At 33.8% G+C, this 15,693-nt stretch overlaps 1 protein-coding gene across 2 annotated transcripts in view; it reads left to right on the top strand.

Annotated features, from left to right (window-relative positions):
- Window positions 1-15,693, top strand: part of LOC150107380 (N-acetyltaurine hydrolase) — a 122,104-nt gene that overhangs the window by 8,805 nt on the left and 97,606 nt on the right. The gene's annotated exons all lie outside the window — the stretch shown is intronic.

The raw sequence follows: 15,693 nt of genomic DNA, 5'->3' as shown, positions 1-15,693 counted from the left end.
AGTCGCCCTCTAATCCAAATCATTAGATACATATCCATCTGTATTTGTTCCAATTTATGCAATAGAGTTCTGTGTGGAATCTTATCAAATGCTTTTGCAAAGTCTATCAATATCACTGACTAGCCATTTCACTTATCCAACTCCACTGTCACTTAATTATAAAAAGTAAGCAAATTACTAAGGCAAGACTTACATTTCACAAAACCATGTTGTCTTTTATAGAATATGATATTCTTATCAACATTCAGTTCTGAATTCTGTCTCTGACCAATTTTTCCATTACCTTAACCACCACTCTGAGATGATAATTGACCTATAATTTGCTACTTTTGTCTTGGAACCCTCTTTATGGTGGGGCTATTGTGCCCTCTTTCCACTCCATTGGCACCTTACCAGTACTGAGGCTTAATTTAAACAGCTTGGTCAGAGGAACTGATAATTCCATGCACGTTCTTGTAATACACAGGCTGATATGCCATCTAATCCCATGGTTGTGTTTGTATTGAGGTTCTGCAATATTTTGAGCACCTCCATTTCTTCAACCTCTGTTCTCCTATCAGTCAATGTCACATCTTGTGCAATGTCACCACCAAGATGACACATCCCTGCAAAATGCTTGCTCAGTAATTCAACTATTTGGTTTGATTCTGTTACCTTCCCACGATCAGCACTTTTTAAAATCATAGTTATTCCTCCTTTTACTTGCCACATAGCAAAATAACCTTTTTCATATTTCTTTTGGCCTCATCATCTAGCTTTCTCTCATAATTAGTCTTGGTTTTCCATAGTATACCATACCGGTCACCTTCTTGTCTGTGCCTTATACTGTTCATGGGCATGCTGATCACGTTTTCTTTTTTTTTTTTATAATTCCTCGACAACCTTTTCTTTGTGTACAACTCCTGCTTGAGACAAAAAATTGCACTAGCAACTGTTTTATGTCTTCTCATATACCACACTTGTAACCTGCTAAATTATTTATACCAGCCAAAATAAACTTCTCTTTCACCTTAACTCTGCATCCTTATAGCATAACCGACATCCTTTATCTTAGCTCCAGGAAAACATGATTCCATTACACTCTCTTCAAAGACTCTTCATATCAATGAATCGCCATACAAAATCTGATCCTTATTTTCATGCTTTCACTGTTTCATGCTCTGCTTTCTCTGCCCTTTCTTTTGCATCTGTGTCATAGCATCCACCAGGCATTTCTCCAACTACTCAATCTCATGTTTCGTTATCTTCTGGTCATTCTCTTCATTTTTCACTGTGTCATTTGTACAGACACTTATACCACTTGCAACACTAAATATGCCACTCACATTATCGTGCATTTTGTCTTTTAGCTTGCTGCTCTTCTTTCTCTTCACACTTCTGGCATTCACTCATGAAACACTTTCGACAAACACGCTCTCCAGTTTCGTTCTCTTTCCAAAAATCTCTCATTCTGCGAATGCCATATATTTCACACATGCTGCAGCAATTGTAATCATGTATGTTTAAATCACTCACCATTGTTCTGCACACAGTGTCGCGCTGTGGGTAGGAAGCGCCCTTGTGCAAAACTTTTTTCAGCACCCCTATAAAATAAGTTTCCATGAAAAATTTTTGCGAAAAGTTTTACTTTGTTAAAAGTACAAAACAGTTTATATGCATACATAAAAATAAATTTTGTTTAACAGTAGTAGAACATTGTAATCACTGAAATTCATTAATAAGGAATTTTCAAAAATGTTTATTCCTTAATATATAAATACAACAGAATATATATATATATATTATTATTATTCAGGCCTCCATGGAGTCAAAAGACTCATCGTGGGAGGTCCTTCCTAGGCAACACAAGGTCTATCAAGACTCGTCGAGGGAAGGTCCCCACCTAAGAAACACAAAGTCTATCATACCACTCCTTAAACTCATTGACCATTCTCGCTCTCACCACTCCATCAGGCAATGCATTCCATGGTTCAACCACCCTCCATGCATAGAATCCACTCCTCATCCTCTTGCTCACAGTTTCCTTTCGTAACTTCCAGGGATAGCCTCTTGTCATCACTCCTTCCCGCTGTTCAACCAAGTGAAAGAACTCACCAGTGTCAACCCTGTAATCACCTCTCAACAGTTTAAAAGTCTCAATCATATCACCTCTCCTTCTTCTATCCACCAAACTCTGCAGTCCACATTCCCTGAGCCGATCCTCATAACTATCATTGTACAATACTGAAACCATCTTTGTTATCCGCCTTTGTATCCTTTCCACAGTTAATTTATCCCCTTCAAATCCTGGGGACCAAATCTGAGAACAATCATCTAAGTGTGGTCTGATCAGTCTTATACAGCGGAATGATGATAACCATTTTATCTCTGCAGGTCAGTGTCCTTCTCATTATTGCAGCAATCCTCTGTGTTTCCTTCACCACTTTTGCAATATGTCCCCTAAATTTCAGGTTGCTATCAATCATCAACCCCAGATCTCTTGTCTCCCCTACTTCCTCTAGTATAACTCCTCCCATAGAGTATGCATTCTCGTGGAGTATGGTGTGGAGCATAGAGTATGCAGCATCCCATCGATGTGTACCAAACCTCAAGGCCTTATATTTTGCTGCATTAAATTGATCCCTCCCCCATTCATTTGCCCATCTATCTAGCTTATTCAAATCCTCTTGCAGGGCTGCTGCATCTGCACTATTACTAATAATTCTTCCCAGCTTCGCATCATCCGCAAACAACTGAATATCCCCTTGCAATCCACTGACAATGTCATTGATATAGAGGTTAAACAATATAGGTCCCAGTACTGAGCCCTGTGGGACCCCCCCACCTGTAACCCTCTGCTTCCTTGAAACTTCCCCACCATACACAACTCTCTGATACCTATCAGACAGCCAATCCTGAATCCAGTTGACCAATCTGACATCCAGACCCATGTGCTGACTTAAATATCAGCTTATCATGTGGCACCCTGTCAAATGCCTTCGCTAAGTCTAAGAAAATGGCAGTATATGCCTTTCCCTCATCTGATGCTCTTGTAACTTTATCATAAAAGGCTATAATGAGGAGGTGACTCATTTTTTAATAAAACATTGCATAGTTTTTAATTCCTCAAATAAAGACTTTATTTGAGGAATTAAAAATACCATCAATTAAAATTGAGGAATTAAAAATACCATCAATATCGTGATTGTCGGAATCTTGATTGTTGCTCATTTTTAAGTGCAAACTTTTACAATGTGTCATTAAATCTTCATCGCTCCAATCTTTTAATTTGCTAATGTCTCTTATAACTTTAAAGTCCTCGCTATGTTGTTTTAAGAGTATGAATCTTTTCGTGAATGAAGTTATTGTTGTGTCTAAAATTGTAAAGAAAAAATTCATTTCAAAATTTTGTTTGGGATCATGCGTTGTTTCATCTGATGCTTCATAACCAAACATTTTTGTTTTTATTCTTTTGAGAATATCTGGAAAAATAGGATGAATATTAAGATCGCTTGCTACTTCTTTTGCAGTTCTAATAATATTTTCAAAATATTGGTTTGTTCAGCGAGTATTTAATTCTTGTATAACATAATCAAGATTTTCTGTAATTTTTCCTATACCAAATGTCGGATTCTGCATTATTTTGCTTGCAACATTTACGAGACTTAAGATTTCATACCAAACATGAACAGAGCAAATAAATTTAAACGAATAAATCTTTGAAATTAAGTTGTCTGCCTGAACTCTAGAATCGATATCTTTAGTTTCATCTTTCGTAATATCAAAAACAGCCTGGTAAATTTCCTTGATATTATTTTTAAGTGGCTTATTGCTTCTACTTTACTTTCCCACCTAGTAGCAGAAAGTGGTTTCAAATTTAAAACACGAATATGTTTTTTTAATATCGCCCAACGCATCACAGATATTAAAAAATAATTATATTATTCCTGTATTACCCCCAAAAAATTTATAGTTTCACAGGATATCTTAGCTGCATCATTAACTACCAAATTTAATGAATGAGCAGCACATGGAATAAAAAAAAAAAGCCCTTGAATTTATTTTGAGGATTTTTTCTGCAGTCCATTATGTTTGCCTCGCATATTTGAACCATTATCATAAGCTTGGCTGCGTAAATCTGAAATGTTAATATTCAATAATTTTAAATAATTTTTTATAAATTGAAATAGTCCTTTCCCAGTGGTATCTTCTACAGATTGAAAACTCAAAAAATGTTCATGAATTTCTGCTATATTTGTATCTTTATTTTGATTAACAAATCTAATAACAATAGATAATTGTTCTGTAGGCTCATATCCAGAGTAGTGTCAAGAATTAATGAATAATATTTCACCTCTTTAACCATTTCTAAAATTTTTTGTTTTACAGCTTCAGAAATTATACGGATGATTTCATTTTGTATTTTATCACCTAAATAATGAGCAATGTTCCTTTTTTGTTATGTTTGGATGCGATGCAAATGTTCTGCCATTATAGAATCAAATTTAGCGACAGTTTCTACTAACTTTAAAAAATTGCCATAATCATTTTCAAAAAGTTTTTGCGAAGAACCTCTGAAAGCTATACACTGTCTTGATAAATATTGTATTATGTAGATTAACTGATCTATAACAGATTGCCAATATTTTTTCTCAGTTTTGTATAATCTTTGTTGTGTGCAATCAATAGTGCATTTCTTAATCAATGACATTTTAAGTTCGCTGTATTTTGAACAGTTTTTAATGTGTGCGGAACTTGTCTCATGTATTTTTAGTATATAACTCAAATGTTGCCAATCGTTACAATCGTATTACGAAATATTTTACAATAATAACAGAAAACCTAATTTCTCGATTCTGAATAAACTAAATAACTTCGTAAAAGTTTTTCTCCATTTGCTAAAGTTCAATAATTGTATGAATCGGAAAACTTGCGGCCAGATTCATCTTTGGGAAATTCTTTATTAACTACTTGACATGGGCAATGCTCAACTAAACAATCTCTAACTTTGGTAGTTATATGATTCAACGAAGTATCTGGATCATTAACATTAAAACTTAAAGTAAAATTTGAAGTTTCGTGTTTCACTGAATCGGAATCCAATATTTCTTCTGCTGCAACTTCTGTAGACAGTCCAGTCAGGCCAGTTTAATTTTCGCATGTAACATTTGTTTCTTCATAGTTATCTTGTGTCCTCTCTTTTTCTGTAGTAGAGCTACACGGAGTACTTGCTTTGTCAGAACTTTCTGTTATTCGTTTTTTATGTGGTCCTGAAGTTAAAAATTTATTCAGCGATCCAGCCAGTTTATGTTCCAGTTGTACTCGTTGGAATTGTCTTTTTCTGTTTTATGCACCAGATAACTTATTTGGCTTTTTTTCTGACATCTAGGGGTTAACACACTTGGTTAGACTTTAAAATAAGAAGAGCATTAAAAGTTGTTCACCAAAATAAATAATTTCTGAAATTTTCCCTTAAACTTATTTTTTAATCCCTTAACCGACTATTATTTTTAAGGTGAATGGCCCAAGACTGATTATTATTTTTTTTATTATAGAATTTGATTTTTCAGATGTTTTGAATAATAAATATGCTTACATTTTAGGTATTTTTTGAAAATTAACATGTAGAGATATTAGCCACTGATTGATTTCTCAGTGATATTTATTTAATATTTTTTACATTCTGGTAATTGTTTAATAATTAAGAAATTTCTAGAATATTAAAATTATATATTAAAAAAATTAGTAAAAGGACCCCAACCCCAATGTCTTCCAACCAGAACAAGAACAAATATATAAATAAATCTCTTATTGAAAATTATTTATTTTCTAGATGTCTACCCAAAATAACAAAAATTTTTTGTTTTCAAAATAAGATAATTAACTAAAATTAAACAATTTAACTGATTTTCAAACTTAGCAAAAATATAATAGATGTACTTACTTTACATGAATAATAATCCAAATTCACAAAAAATTTACTAACAACAATAAATATTTTTATAAAACAAAAGGCAACTGCACAGTAACACTATTACTGTAATGCACAAAATGAAATGATGCAAAAATACACCAAAAAAGTATCAAGAAAGGGCCAATTGCATTATGTGTGAACAAACTTAGATCATCTGAAGAGTTTTATAGCTCATAAATAACCTATGTTTATTAATTTAATTCGAGCTGCATCAGCCTGACACGCCAATAGTCTACCCCGCATATATATGGGATTTTTAGCTATGGTCCCTCAGCTGATTAATATGTTTATAATTTATAAACTATTATCTTTAAAATTTTATTTGTCTATCAAAAATCCAAAAATAAGTACGCAATTAAAATCAAAGTCACTTAAACACAAAATACATGATACACTCAATATGTTTCACATTCAAAATTGAAATGACGCTGAAAAAAATGTAAGAAGTGCATATTTGGATAGATGCTATTTTGTCTATCCAAATTCGAAGCAGAATTTCAGAAAACGAACATCGTAATATACACCTATGTTTCAGACTAAATATTTTTGGATACATCAGTGTTTCTGAAACTTCAGATATCCGTGTACCCCTTCATTAATTTTCATTATTACCAAGTACCTTATCAAAATAATAATAATAATAAATAAAAATATATTTCATTGTAAATGTCTGTTTTATTTGAATTTAGATGTACATTTAAACAAAAAAATATGATTTATTTTTAAAAGAACAAAATTTATAAAGCTACTATACATTTTTACTTAATATAAATAATTTATCATCAATGAGACGAGTGAAATTGCTTATTTCTATATCTGCTATATTGCTCTCTTTTGTTCGTTTTATAAATCCAGTCTTTAACCAATGATCCATACTTAGCAGTTTGAAAGCTAAAAAAATTTTTCCCAAAATTAAAGCTAAAAAAATCGTGCTGCGAGATATATGGGGATTTTCGGAAACTAAAGTTTTCAGAAAAAAAAAACTGAAAATGGGTATGACTTACCAAGAAGCTTCTATTCTCTATCACTTCTTCTGTCCCCGAGAGCAGAGTGATTTCTTTGTGTGCAATCAAAGTTATCTACCCAAATAGAGTCATCTTCTTTCTCATTATATCGAGAATTTTTATAAAATTTTCACTGAGTCGATGCTTACTTTGTGGTAATATTGATAACGTTTCACTTCAAACAAATTATAATGAAACTGGTGATGTATTAAGTTAAAAATGTTTTTAGATTATTAAGAATTCATAATAATTTGACTGATTTAAAATTTCATTTAATTGCATTAACTATAATTTATAATTGTGTAATTTATATAGTACGACATAATTCAAGAATCTTCTTCTTTCACTCTGCCTTATCCCATGTTAAACGGGGTTGGCACACCAATCTTTAACCTTCCTCTTCCAAGTTCTCCGGTCCAGAGCATTCTTCGGACTCCATCCTTTCTCCCTAAGATCCTCTGTCATCTCATCCCTCCACCTGAGCTTGGGCCTGCCACCTTCCCTCCAACTCCATATACTCCACTCGTTTACCAACATACTCCTCACCCTTCCTCTCAACATCTCCAAACCACCTCAGCCTACTTTCTTGTATCTTCTTGCCAATTGGTCCCACCTTAACCATCCCTCTGATGTAGTCATTCCTTATCCTGTCCTTCTTTGTCACACCACTCATCCATCTCAACATCCGCATCTCTGCTACCTCCATCTTCCTCTCCTGTACCTTGGTTATAGGCCACGTCTCCGCACCATGGAGCATCGCCGGCCTCACCACCATCTTATAGAGCTTTCCTTTCCTCTTACAACTCACTCTCTTGTCGCACAGGACCCCGCTCATCTTCCTCCAATTCATCCAACCACATGTTATTTGGTGCTGTATTTCCTCATCCAGGTCATCATTCCTCTCGACAACCGACCCAAGGTACTTGAATTTCTTCCCTGAAATTCAAGAATAAGAAAATTTATATATTTTATTATGGTGAAATGGTGCCCTATCTTCAAGCGCCTGTGTGTGGTGCACAACCGCACAGCACGGCCCTGTCTGCACATCGGTATCATACCACACAATGCAGTGTATAAGAAGACAAACACTAAACATTTAAAAAGCAGAATAAATAACTACCTTTACAGTTAATCACTCAAACACTTATAAATAAATTGATGCAAAAATAAAGACTTAATATATGCCTAAAGATTCCAAAAAGAATTTTTTGGCACTGAATTTCATCATTTGCTATCTTCTGCCTCTCTAGGCCAAAGATTATGGTTTGGGTATGTAAATTCATTCTAGAGGCATTGAAGGTAAAGTGCTACTATATGTAGCACTCTTCTGTGAGTAGTCTGAGTCACCATGAATGGGTTATTATTTCAGTTTGGTAGCAGCTTATTTTTCAAGAATTTTACTGTTTATATATACAGGAATACCTTGTATAGCGCGGTTTTAGACATCACGGGTTTTGGTCAATGTGGTTTTTATTATTATCATTTATCATTATTACACTAACACTGACCGGCGACTCCCAGGCGCCGCAAGAGACAGCCGAGAGCCACATTTATGTAGTAGTTATTTGATTGGCTCTCACTTAGACACGTTCCTTCCCTGCGGCATTTTATTATTTACGTTAATATTAGTATTTAATATTTTTTTATTATTTAAGTATGAGTGAAAAGAGACAAAACAAAGAAGACACTGTTGGAGTAACCAAAAAAATGCAAGCGGTTGACATTAGAGAAGAAACTTGAAATTATAAAATGTCACGAGAATGGTGCTTCGTTTGCTAAAATAGCACGTGAGAATTCAATGAATGAATCATCTGTACGAACAGTTATTCAGAGCAAAGAAAAGATTAAACAACATAGAATGAGCATCACTTCTTATATGTCAAAAGTGATCACGAGAAATCGATCTTCTACAATGGAAAATATGGAACGCCTTCTAATGATCTGGATTAAAGATTGTAATTAGAAAAAGATTCCTTTGAGTCAAATGATAATCCAGGCAAAAGCAACAAGTCAATATGACAAAATAAAAGAAAATGAAAGTGAAAATGAAGGAGTTACAGCCAGTGAAACTTTTATAGCAAGTCGCGGGTTCTACAATTTCAAAAAGCGTATGGGACTCCATAATGTAAGAATTCAAGGTGAAAGCACAAGTGCTGACACTAATACTGCAGAATTATTTCCCAATGAATTGAAGGAGCTTATTGAGGAGGAAGGCTACACAGATGATCAAATTTTTAACACTGACGAGACTGGCTTGTTCTGGAAAAGAATGCCATCGCACATTTCTAGCAGAGAATGAAAAAACACAAGCTGGGTATAAAGTGGCAAAAGACTGATTGACCCCTTTATTAGGAGGTAATGCATCAGGTAATTTAAAATTGAAGCCACTGTTAGTGTACAGAGTGGAAAACCCAAGAACTCTTAAGGGCTTTACAAAGAACAATTTACCTGTTCATTGGCATTCGAATAAAAAAAGCATGGGTGACTCGTTCAATTTTCGAAGACTGGTTTAAAACTTGTTTTTAAAAATTGACCTGAAGTTAAAAGCTATTCTAAAAAGAATGATCTTCCTTTCAAAATTTTGCTTTTATTAGACAATGCACCAGATCATCCAACTATATTGACTGACTTAGATGAAAATGTCAAGATTCATTTTTTCCCTCCAAACACAACATCAGTTCTGCAGCCAATGGATCAAGGCGTTATCTCCACTATCAAGGCTTACTATTTAAGACGAACTTTTGCTCAAGCTATTAAAGCTGCAGCAGAAGAAGATTCTTGGACTTTGAATTTTGGAAGAAAATTAACATAAAAGATACCATTCAAAATATTTATGAATCTTGGCAAGAGGTGACTCAAAGCAACATGAGAGCCATATGGCATAATATCTTGCCGCATTGTTCAAAGGACTTTGTTGCCTTTGCAACACAGAAAGAGGAAATCTCAACAGAAATTATGCAGATGGGCAAAGATCTTGGTTTTACAGATTTAGATTGTAACAATGTGAACGAATGTATTGATTCTCATTCAAATGATCTGAATGATGAAACCCTTTTCGAGTTGGAACAACAATGAGCTTATGAAGCAGAAGAAGACGAAGATGACTCCACTGATGTCATAGTTGAAGAATTTTCTTTTGCTGACCTTTCAACTTTTGTGAGAAAAATCGACGAAGCTTCCGACTTTCTTATAAATGCCGACCCGAATTTGGAAAGAAGCATCAAAGTGAGACAAAGTCTCAATAATGCCATCAAATGTTACACAGATCTAGTACTTGAAGAGACAAAGAAGACACGGATGGTTCAATGAATACTAAAAGACTACTTTAGTAAAAAGTAAATTACTGTATGCTAAAATTGAAGCAATATTTGTTTTGTTTTCTACAACTTTTATATCATTTTAAAAGGATTTTATTTGTTATTTAGTTAATAAAAATAACAATTTTTTTCATTTTTAAACATTTTTATTATCCTAAATTTTTGTAATAAAAAAATTAAATTGAAAACCTTTATAAATAGACCTTGAACAATGCTGTTTGCATACCGCAGATGCTTCTTGGAACCAATTAACCATGCTATACAAGGTATTCCTGTATATATATATATATATATATATATAGATAGATAGATAGATAGATAGATATTGCTAGTGCATTATTATTACGAGACACCTCCAGGCAGTGCAAAGACTACAACTCTGTTTTCACCACTCCATCCACCAACTTTAATGAACCGCAACTACCAGCACCCACACCAACGCCATCTGCATCCCACTAACACTACTAATATTTTCAAATACTAGTGGTGTAATAATAATTATTATAATTATAGTTATTATTATTAATTTTTTTATATTTATTCTCCTTGAAAGAAATTACATGTACACAAAATTATATAAAAAATTAACATTGTAATACAAACTTTTTTTTACAAATAATTGATATATGTAAAAGAATACCAATACTAATTTTTAATAACTATAAATAATCATCGTATTGGTCATCTACAGTAGTTATGCTTTTTAAATACCTTGATAAAAGTTTCATTGTCGAGTACTTTCTGTTATAGAAGTAGAGTTAATGCATTTTTTTAGACAACAATACTACATTTTACTACTTGTGGTTCAGTAAAAAGTTTAAATATCCTTATAATTTGCATAATGTCCAATTTATGTAATCATCCATGTATTTTTATTATTAATGATAATCACAGTGATAATTTACAATATATAATTCACAACTACATAAGTTAATTAATAGTACATTTGGCAATTAATTTTTTTTCTTCAAATTTTGAAAACGTGTGATGATACAGGAAAACTTCGCTTAATGCAATTAATTTATCCATCAAATAATGTGTGCTAAGTGAAATTGCTTTAATTGAATACAATAAACAATAGGAATAATTATAATTCATCCATCAGTTAGCATAAATTTGCTAACTGATGGATGAATGAAAGCATAAAGAAAAAAAAATATGGTATAAGCTATATTATCAGATTAAATCAATAAAGGTAATAAAAATCAATTGCTTAAATTTTTATTTAATGTCTTTGAAGCTTCAGAATCAGCATCAAACAAAATTTCCTTAGTATGCTCAATGTGATTGAAAACTAGCTCAAGTTCTTTTGGAGTTAGCTTCTTTTTCGTAACATTCTCTTCTTGTTTGCACTCCTTATCTACTTCTTCTTCACATGATTGCTGTTCTTTTAGTTGAAGGAGATCATTCTTGCTTAACTCTTCTGAATAGGAATTGAGCAAGTTTCTTACATCTTCATTATCCAGTTCATTAAATCCAAGTTTTTTTTTTTCCCTATTGTGCTGATTTCTTCAATAATGTTAGATCTGGGATTTTGCACATGATAAACTAACATAGACTTGAGTTTAAAGTCGCCTTCTGCATTGCCTCTTAATAAAAGCGTAAGACGATCTTTAGACACTTTGTATCTTTATAAAGTGTCTTTTTTTTTTTTTTTTTTTGTTGACGTTGAATATTTGCTGATCATCATAATCACTCTCCTGAATTTTCTTTTGCAATTATTCAGGAAACTTGGCCATACCAGCACCAGCAGATTCCCCAGTTATTCTTACGTTATGCAGTCCGGCTCAATTTTTAAAATGGTCAAACCATCCTAAATCACAGTAAAGCTTTCACATTCCTCTTGAAATTTGGTTTCTTTCAATGAGGTAAAAATATTGAGAGCTTTTGCCTGAAAGAAACCCCAACTCAACATCAGCAGAAATCAAGATTGGTAACATCAACATAAGACGCATCTGTGAAGATATCAATAAGATATCTGGAAATAATCACCAGACATAAAATGTTTTGGGAAAATTTGGAGAACACAGCGAAGCTAATAATAATGGTAAGTACTTGCTAGATTTCTACTCAGTACATGGACTAGTTATTACTAACATCATGTTACAACATAAAATTGTGCACAAATTCCCATGGAGAGAAGATGCAAGGAATAAGAAAAATTTCATTGACTATGTTATTGTCAACAGTGATGTTTTCCCACTGGTTCAGGACACAAGTATACAGAGGATTTGAAATAGCAAGTGATCATTTTTTGATATTGAGCAGGATAAAATTGAACTTCATATTTAAAAGAAGGGTGTATGTGTAAGAAAGTTTTGAAACCAGTCAAACTCAGCTTTCAGATGTGGACTGTTGACTCAAATACATAAATATTATTCAAAAGAAACTGAAAGAGTTTGGAAACAAGATCCAAACATTAAGATACAGTGCCAAATCGTAAAGAAAACTTTGATTGATTCAGCAAAAAGACGTGGTGAGATAATCTGCAGGGATAGAAAAATCAGAACGCCATAGTGGACTCATAGTGGAAAGTTAAAGAGTCAGTCAGTGAAAAGAAGAAAGTATATTGAAAGTTTATGGCAAGTAAGTCAGCTTTGCTCTTAGGGAATATCCAAACATTAAGATACAGTGCCAAATCGTAAAGAAAACTTTGATTGATTCAGCAAAAAGACGTGGTGAGATAATCTGCAGGGATAGAAAAATCAGAACGCCATAGTGGACTCATAGTGGAAAGTTAAAGAGTCAGTCAGTGAAAAGAAGAAAGCATATTGAAAGTTTATGGCAAGTAAGTCAGCTTTGCTCTTAGGGAATACTGAAAAAAATATAAGAAAGCAAAGCATTGTGTAAAATTAGCTAAACAAAAGTCATGGGAAGACTTTGGCAAGACCTTAGTAAATAAATATCAGGTTGGTAAAATATTCTGAAGGATATTGAAAAAGCTCAGAAATAGAGGAAAGAGTACTGTAAAAGGAATTAAAGATGATAAAGGGGACATGAAAACTGAAGATAAAGATATTATAGATGTATGAAGTAATTATTTTGAAAGATTGTTAAATTAAACAAACAGTGACAGTATAGTGGCAGAAAACACTTAGCAGGAATGTCATTTTAATAATTATCTGTACTTGAAGTAGAAAAAAAGCTATCACAAAACTGAAATGTGGAACAGCAATTTTAGTAATTCTGTTGACCAGAATTGTTAAAATATGGAGGTATAAGTTTTACAGTGCCTAAACTCATAATTTAGAAGGCCTAGTCAGAGGATTGAATTCCAGATGATTGGAGTTAAGCACTTGCAGTACTCATCTATAAAAAAAGAGAATAAATCTGAATGTGAGAATTATAGAGGAATTTCTCTGCTGAGTGTTCCTGGTAAGATTTATGGAAGTATTCCTAAGAAATGGCTAAAAAAATTGTGGAGGAGAAACTTGAAGAAGAACAAGCTGGGTTCTGGTCAAACAGAAGTTGTCAGGATCAGATTTTCACTTTAAGACAAATAGTTGAGGAATAAAGGGAATATAACAAGGATCTGTATATAAGTTTTGTACATCTGGAAAAGGCATATGACAAGGTGCCAGGAGGAAAGCTGTTCAAAATGTTCCACTTATATGGTGTAAATTCCTGTCCTCCTAGATGAGTCTGTGATGATTTCATGGGGGTCTTGGGATAATAATAATAAATTGGACATTATATCAAGCAATACATAGTCTCTGTTTGAGTTGTAAATCAGCAGTTAGAAATGAAGGAGGTATAGGAAGATGGTTTGATGTAAAGTCAGGTGTGCAACAAGTGGTTTAATACCACTTTTCTTCATGGTATGAAGCAAAGTGGCATTAAACCTGATATCAAAATTGGAGATGTTAATCCCAGTTTTTTACTTTATGCAGATATTATTATTATTATTAACATTTGACATCCGTGGAGTCAGAGACTCATCTTGGGAGGTACACACTATTGCACACAATGCTCATCCAACTGTGCCTTAAACTGATTCAATGTGTCTACACCCACAACACACACGCAGGCAATGCATTCCACTCACCAACCACTCTTCATGCAAAGAACCTACTCCTCACTCTCCTCTGTTCACACCCTCCTTATAGAGTTTCCAGCAATGGTCTCTTGTTCTACTCCCCTCGCCCATTCTATGAAAAATCTCTTCCATGTCGACCTGATAACAACCACTAACTAGCTTATATGTCTCAATCATATCCCTCCCTCCTCCTATTCATGAGGCTTTGCAACTTGCATTCTTTTAATCCATCCTCGTACTTCACATTCCAAGGACAACTAACTACCTTTGATTTGGACCCTTTCCAACATATCCTTGTCACCATGAAAACCCAGCGACCAAATCTGTGCACAGTAATCCATATGAGGCCTTATCAAGGCCTTATAGAATGGAATCATAACCTCTCTATTTCTTCATGTCAGGGTCCTCTGCATCATTGTCTTCACAACTTGTGCAATGTGGCCCTGAATTTCAAGTCCTTGTCCACCATCACTGCTAGATCTCTTATCTCCTCTACTTACGTTAAAATTTCCATACCAAGTGTATACTTTGCATCCTATCACTGCTTGTCAAATCTCAAAACCTTACAATTTGCAACATTGAACTGATAGTTCCACTTACCTGCCCATTCATGCAATCTATTCCTCTTGTAAGGCAATAACATCCGTTTGACTCTACATTGCTCTCTCCAGTTTTGCATCATCTGCAAACAGCTGCATATTACTAGTTAAACCCAATCCGATATCGTTAACATACAAATACGACAATGGCCCCAAAACTGACCGTTGTGGCACACTGCTAGTGACTTTCTCATTTGGGATACTGCACCCCCATATACAACTTTCTGATACCTATCCGACAGTCACTGATCCAACTCAGAAGTGTGTTAACCAATCTCATCTGTTTCAATTTATTTAAGAGTTTGTCATGTGGCAGTCTATCAAAAGCCTTTTCAAAATCTAAGTACACCATTGTATATGCATCTCCCCTGTCCAAGGTATTTGTCACCTTGTTATAGTACATAAGTAAGTTAGTAAAACATGATCTCTCTTTAACAAACCCATGCTGATAACCACAGAGTTATCACAGAGATAACCATATGTTATACTCCTAAATAAATCCAGCACAAGCCTGCAGTATTCCCTAACCAAACTGAATAACTGCTATAATAAATTTGGTATGAAAATCAGCATTAAAAAGACAAAGACAATGAAAATAGGCAGAAACATTGAAAACATCAACTGCATGCTGACTGGAGAACCTATAGAACAAGTAAAACATTTCGACTATTGAGGCATAATTTTTAGTGAAGATGGCAAATTAAATTTGGAAATAGACAGCGGAATGAGCAAAGCTGGTATGATAAGAAGTCAACTGAATAAATTTATATGGAATGAGAGAGAG

This window comes from Typopeltis vanoorti, chromosome 4 (assembly GCF_054136105.1).
Source record: "Typopeltis vanoorti isolate ZY-2024b chromosome 4, IOZ_Tvanoo_1.0, whole genome shotgun sequence".
In the NCBI taxonomy this organism is placed as follows: domain Eukaryota; kingdom Metazoa; phylum Arthropoda; class Arachnida; order Uropygi; family Thelyphonidae; genus Typopeltis; species Typopeltis vanoorti.
Note: the sequence above shows the minus strand (reverse complement) of the source record. Positions and strands in the feature narration are given on the sequence as shown.